We start from the raw sequence: 7,274 nt of genomic DNA on the forward strand, positions 1-7,274 counted from the left end.
CAGGCAGGACTGAAAATCCCAGCTCAGTGCTAGCAGATGCTCAGTGCTTAATGGGGGCAGAGGCAGCAACGTCTCCTGTACAAATGGCTCAAACATTACTTATTTATTTGTGGTGCATTTTCTTCTTGTGGTGCAGGGACAAAAACTGCCTCTTACAGAGCCATGTGAACCAGCTTGCTCAAAAGAGTCTACAGGTGTCTGGCTAAGCCCACAAGAACAATACCTGTCCTTACCATCCAGCCATTTCCCTGCTCTCCTATTTGGAAAAATCTTCATGGTGTCATCACAAAAAGAGCAGTCAGATGGATGCAAAATTGTTCAAGAGCCTATTTACAGCTGTCATGTCTAAAAGAACAAGAAGGAACCTTTACATCCACGTGGGTATTTTGCATTTGTGTTGTATTTTGTCAGCCTTCCCAGACAGATGTTCTTGGCAGAGCTGAAAGTGGTACTTGATCTAGCACTAAAATTGGCAAATAGGCTAGTAGGCAAAATGTCATTCATTTTCCAATACTTCTGTTACTCTAGAGAATATTCCCTGTCATTCTGGGAGACTTTCCTTAAAAGTTGTGTGTAGTATGCTCCTTTGTGGGCTTCCTGCAGTATTTTTGCTGGAAAATAAGAATAATCGTTTTGTAGTGCACCAGTGTCTGCTTTTTCTCTCAGCTCCTCTGTCCAATCTTAGTAGCAGATTTTTCCTGCTTAAAGGGAAGGCATGTGTTAAGCTGACACTTCATACTCAAAGAACTGATGAAGTTCAGTGAGGGTTTGGTACCAGCAAGGGCATAATTTGATACCCACTGGCACTTCATCATCATTACACTCTGCTGCATAAAGCTCTTGTGGAATATGATTTTTTCTTTCTCCTTCATTAGAAATTTTTAGCTACAGTGTGACCGAAAAGCAGATCTCACTGTAAGCCAGCTAAATACAGTGTCCTCCTTTCATGAAGGTTACTTTTCAGGAAGAAAAATGCAAAAGATATTGTGAATAAAGCAGCTGTTTTTCATCAGTTATTTATATAGTCAAAGAAGTCTGAGTGCCAGTGATTCTGTGGGGCCAGATTATCTGATTTCTTGCAGTGCTTTTCTCCCCAGTCTTGTGAAGTCCAGAGGTTGGAAGGGGAAAATTTTCTTAGGTGGACTTCCAGCTGCAGGGAAAAGCAGCACCTGGAGCCAGTGTATTCCAGGGAACAATAAACCAAGCAAAATATCTGTTGGTGTTTCAGCACCAAGTCTGGCCTAGTGGTCAAAAGATTAAATAACATTCCTGGCATTAACAAGTCCTTATTGTCCGACATCTCACTAGCATTTACATATGGAATGCCTCACTGTTTTTCATGGGAGAAAGGTATACGTAGGAAGTCAGAAATAATTAAGGCTGGGAGAAAATTATTTCAGAAGGAGCTGGGGTTTCCCTTGTCCTTTCCTCCTCCAAGTGGTTCAGAGTAGTTGAATTCTGCTTTTCCATTAAGAAAGTTAGAAGAGGATCTATGGAGTAATAGAAAAGAGAATCTGGTAAGAAATAAATTGGCACCCCTCTCCTGAAGCATATCACGTAATTGTAGTTGCAGTATTGGATAGAAGGAAGAGCAAGCAATAAAAGTTTGAGTAATTTGTTTGACTTGCATGTGTTGAATTTCAGGTTTGCTGCCTAAGAAGCTCCACTCAGGAATGACATAGTGATTCTCTTGTAAAGGGAATCAGAGGTGTGCTGTATCTGCTACCCGGCTTAAGAGAAGATAACATCCAATGCCAACAAGAGTGACTTAGTAAGATGACAGCAAAAGTTCACAAAAAATTTGAGCCATTAGTCAGAAAGGTTTAGAAAATAGCATGTGAAACATGAAGTAAAACACGAATTGGCAACTTATAATGTGTTTCTTCCTACTGCTGTTGCTAAGGTAACAATGTATTCTTATGCTAACAATGAAGAACATTACTATTTCTCCTTAATTTCTGTTTCAGCAAACATACAACTCTTTTTGGTACTTCTTTCTGTTTGGCAGTTCAGGATCAGGCCTAGAGGAAGCAGCAGGTGATGCTCCTTGATCCCTGTGTGACTCAATTTGATAACCAGCAGAATTCAGAGGCTGTTTGCCCCCCATAAAAAAGTGTTTACACTTTTTTACATTACTTACTCTCAAGCAACCTCACAGAGAACAGGTCTCATTTCAAGATCCAACCTGAATATGGAGAGCTGAGCATTAAGGATCTGTGAATTTCTATTTCAACAGGTTTAGTAAGAACTTAAAGCCACGATACATGTTGAGATGTTTTTCACAAAAGATTAATGAAAATATGTTCTGGAGCAATATTCACAGAGTATGTCATTAGTAGATTAAGTTTCAAGGAAAAGGTAAGTGTATGAGAACAGTAAATCATAATGTTAGCTTTTTAACAGATAGAATTTTCCTTTCCTCACACAAAATCAAATTCAGATTCATCCCAGATGGTTGCTTTCATAATACAGGTTTTTCAGGACACAGTACAACTATTGGTGATGTGCCATCAGGTGCTTGTTATACTTAAGAAACATTCTTCACCTTTAGAAATTAAGTGGGTATTTAAATCCATATATTTGTCCATACAAATTTCATTTCATATAATGTTAGCATACTTGATTGGATTATTTAAATGCTACTTTCCTTGTCAAATAAGAAAGCTTCCTTTTTATTAACTGCCATGGGAAGTCATAGTTACACAATGTCATGTGAAGAGTATCAGTTGCTGTATCAGTGGTTAGCACGTTTTCAGTAAAAAGAGGTGAAGAAGGCACTTCAGTTATCTCCAGCATGACTGAGAGAGTGTTTTCAGTTAAGTGTTACGTGCTTGTTCTGTTTGAATCCCTTATCTGTAGTCTGCTACTTCTGAATTGAGTTTAAAAAATTGCAGAGACCCTCTCCTTCCTAGTGGGAGGAGAGTGAGTGTTTACCCCTCCCACCCAAGGAGAGGACACTGGCATTGCAGGTGCAACTGGCTGTTCCCTGATGCCTGTTCCTTCAGTGCCCCTCTCCCTGCAAGCCCATTTCAGTCCATGAACTTTCCTGCTTTCAGCTTCTGCCTTTCAAGATATGGATGGGAAAGAAACTTTAGTCTGATGCGGGGTGCCCTCTTGTGATACAAATGAAACAAATCCAGAGATCCGGGTGGGATGGGATGAGGAAATGTGAATGAAGGTTCCCAAGAAAAAATGAGTTTAGACTGTGACCATACTCAGAAGCCAGCAACTGCATTATCTCCTTAGTCTTCAACTTCTGCCAACATGTGGTGTGAAGCCAATGAGAATTAAGCATCATAATGAATTTTAATGAGGCGTATTTCCTACACAACCTCACTTCTCTCAGCTTTTTCCTTGGAATAGCTTGTAATTGAAATCAAGCTAAAGGCAAGCAGCAATTCAGGTAGGGCACTGCATCCTGTTGTGAACCACCTGGAAAGCTGGTTTATTTGGAGTAAAGGAAATGAGATTCAGCACAGATGTTATCTTGCTTAATGTCTAACTGAAAAGTATTCAGGTATTTTGAGATGGGGACAAAGTAAAATGTAGAATGAAAAAAAGAAAAGCATTAAGAGCATGATCAGAGTTTTCTCCCAGTAATTTAACATCCTACTGAGTCAAGACTGCACTCATTGAATGTTTCTCTTGGGATTGCCATGTGTGGTATATGATTCAACACAAACTTTCCCTTTAATTCCTTTTTTTCCTCTTAACTGTGTAGGGGGAGGTGCAAACCCTAAAAAGACCTCTAGGTTTTTGTAAAGAAAAAGGCAACAAGCCTGCCATCACACACATGTATAATTTTTGCAAACAAATACTCTAGTACTTTGGGAATTAACCTAATAAGCATATTTAAGTGGTTTTGTATAAGTTTATTCTCCCTCTCCCATTTCTCCCAATCACCGGTCAAATGCAAAAATATTAGTTCTAAGTGCTGTCTCTTACTTGTTGATTTCAGTTACATTCTTGCTGATTTTCTCAGTCCATTCATTTATCAGTTTGATATCACATTGCTTCCACAACCTCCTATAAGCAGACGAGTCATCTAGTTTACAATTTGTAATTTACTTCCTTGTAGAACAGATTATGCAATGTGGGTAGGCTCATGGCAGCAAGCTGGCTCCTGCTTTTCCAGCCACAAACACTTGAAAGCAAAATGGCCTTAAAACAGTTGTCTGAAGCTGAGGGAATTGCTTGTCTTGGAAACGCATTAAGTTTTGAAGAAACACTGAACAGAGATACAGATGGACCAGAGCCAGAGGTAAGGAGTATCTGCCCATTCTTGAGATCAGTCTTTTGTGTCAAGTTACATTTGCCTTGGGCTCTTTGGGCAGCAGAGCTTTGTACACTGAGAGATTCACCTGATGTCACACCTACAAGCCAAGGTGTTGCACATGTAGTTTAAGACACTGGAAAGAACCAGGCACCTCTAGCACTTTGTTCATGTCCTCTCATGTGAAGAGATCTCACTCTTTGCTGCACTTTGTCAAAAATGAAATTAGGGTTGATCCCACCTTTAGCAGACAGAGTATGGAGTAGTCCCTGACCCTACATATTTCTTTCGACTTATAGAATACTCTCCATACGTGTCTTACTGCACAGTACCTCAGTGGGAGAGCTTGAATACCCTTCCAGGTGTGTCATATGCTGAAGGATCTGTGTCTTGCATAAGCACTTCTTCAGCATGTACTAAAACAAAGTGATATGTGGCTCCATTCCCTTCTTGCACTACGGAGCCAAAGCATACACAAAATATACCCCAGAACAAGAGAGGCCGGAGACTGCAGGGAGATGGAAGTGCTCCAAGAAGGACCACACACGTTGTCTGGAAATATTCTTGTTTCCAACTGCTCCTGGCTGTCTCAGGGAGGAATGAGGTCCAGTTATCTGCAGCTGGCAGGACTGACTGAAGCCATTCTTTGCACTGTGGGGCATCTGTGTGGCAGACACTGCCTGGGGAGGTGTCACTTGCACTGCTGGAGGAGTCTCCTCTCCTACTCTGAGCACATTTGCATTGCAGAAGTGACTTGCAATCTGTTGGGCACAGTCTGCCCTTTCTTCTAAACACCCAGGTGCAGCAGGTCCCTGAGGCTTGATGGGGGGAGAAAATGAGTGACAAGGTAGAAGTGGAACAAAACTGAAAATAAATCCTTGCTGCATAGCAGAATTAGTTTTTCCTATTACTGGGCCAGCCAAAGAGTAAGAACCAAAGACCCTGCACCTCTCTCTTGTTTGGCTTCCCTTGTTCAGCTGCCATCACCAGCTCGACCACCAGATGTCTGCACCCAACAGAAAACTGAAATGTAGCACTGAGATGAGCAGCTGGAAAAAGAAATTAAAAGAGACAAAAAGTGTCAGGGTGGGAAAGTGTGAAGGGAGCTGTAAGGGTTTATTCCCAGGCCTAGACACCCTTGAGGCAGGGATGACCCTCAGGCCCTCCAGGTGAGCCTTCATTCCCCAGTCCAGGACTATATTCCCACCACCAGTGATGTGGAAATGAGATGGATATCTTTGGAGGATGGTCAGGAAAAAGGAGTGCTCAGAAGCAGTTCTGTGGCTATTTAACCTGGCTGCACAAACTTATGACTTCATAGGCAGTCCCACAGGAGAACTTCTTCCATGTAAAGATGACACCTGGGTCAACATCAGAAAAGGTTTGCATGCAAAAAGTAACCACAATAGCGGGATCCTTTGAAATGTGGTATGTGGTAGTTGAACTAGAAAAAATGAGTGTCTTTTCAAGTGTGCTAGGTCTCAACTGAATCCTAATACTATCCATTCTTTCATGGGATCTAATGACCGGTTTCTGTTTGGGAATTAAGCAATGCCATTTCCCTCATGTAGTCCCTCTTTTGTATGCCATAATCTTTGTTATTATATCTGCATAAAGAGGCTGCTCAAGACATCCTAGCAACATTCAACCTGTCAGTCAATTTTAAAGAAAGGCAGTAAAATGCGGTGATCTTTGCCCAGTGATCATTTTAGTGGGATGAGAAGCTATTTTTCCCACAAGGCTGAGGAGGAGGATATTTTTTGGCAAATTGGGACAGAAAGAAAAGCAGGATCTCACTTGTTATCTGCCGCCTTCTGAACAACCACTGTTGTGATCCCAGCCTCAAGCCAGGACTGCAACCTCTTGCCAAGGGTGTGGTCCCAAAAATGGTTCTCACCCAGTGTGCAAGAGGCCACTTCACAGACTTGAGGTATTTTTTTACAGTTCTGTGCAGACAGGGGTGCTGGGTGACAAATCCACAAAGCCAGCCTGACAACTACCAAGACCTTTTGCTATTTATACGTTTTAGCAAACAAAATGCACTTTTATTATTTTTTTTTTTCTTGACAGTGGTGGAGCTTAAATAATTGATGTGCTTTAGGTTTCAAATAATGTTTTTCTGATTGTTTGACTTTTAATTATGTTACTAGATGAGCCAAAACCACAAGAACAACCCCACACCCACAATAAAAACACTTCTATTTGAGGTGGAAGGGAAGAAGGAATCAACCCCGAACAAAACACTCTTTCTGGAAGTACAGTGGGCAAGTGAGCCTGTGTTGTGTTTCAGGTTGAAGTCCATCTTCTAGATTACTGATTCAATAGGCTAGTCACAAAATTAAGAGCAAAATTCTTCAAATAAAGAAATATTTCCCAAGGCATGAAAGAAGCAGAACTGTTATTTTCTAATCTCTGTTTTGATTTCTACCTACAAAAAAAATAAATAAACACCAACAAAGCAACATTTGACACCATCAATTTTATTCTGCTACAAAACATGAAAGCAGCAGAAAGGCACAATCAAAATCCCCATGTTTTCAAGCTCCTGCTCCTCAATACTTCGTGGCAATAAATGTCTCATCTATTTTTCTCTAAGACAGCAGTACAAATGGAAAGGATTAACAACAGGCCACCCCTGTTGTGCTTCACAGGTTTACTGCTGCCCCTGCAGTTTGCAGATAGTACAGTGGTTATTATAGGATATAGGCCTTGTGTGATATGATTGCACAACTTTTTCTTTGACAATAACACCAAAATAAGTTGCAAGCTTTCCAAGTTCTCAAGCTAACTTGTACCGAAAGAAGTTCTAATCTAGCTTGACCAAAGCATCCCTAATTTTACCCAAACATACTGCTACCCTGAAACAAGTTCTGAAGGGATAAAAAGTCTCTGTAATATATCTAAGGAATTTTTAGAAGAGGTGTGACACCTGGACCTGCCCACACAGGTATGAGACCCTGCAGACAGTGCCCTGCAGCTGACCTTAGTCCTTTCAGGTTTG

At 41.0% G+C, this 7,274-nt stretch overlaps 1 long non-coding RNA gene across 1 annotated transcript; it reads left to right on the forward strand.

Moving 5' to 3' along the window:
* Positions 1 to 136: 136 nt before the first annotated feature.
* On the forward strand, positions 137 to 1,875 carry LOC147653124 (uncharacterized). The gene is made up of 2 exons (XR_015286836.1): positions 137 to 377; positions 1,645 to 1,875. It is a non-coding gene; the product is annotated as an uncharacterized LOC147653124 (long non-coding RNA).
* Positions 1,876 to 7,274: the final 5,399 nt, after the last annotated feature.

The sequence above is a fragment of the Cyanistes caeruleus genome, chromosome 5 (assembly GCF_971803275.1).
Source record: "Cyanistes caeruleus chromosome 5, bCyaCae1.hap1.1, whole genome shotgun sequence".
Lineage (NCBI taxonomy): Eukaryota > Metazoa > Chordata > Aves > Passeriformes > Paridae > Cyanistes > Cyanistes caeruleus.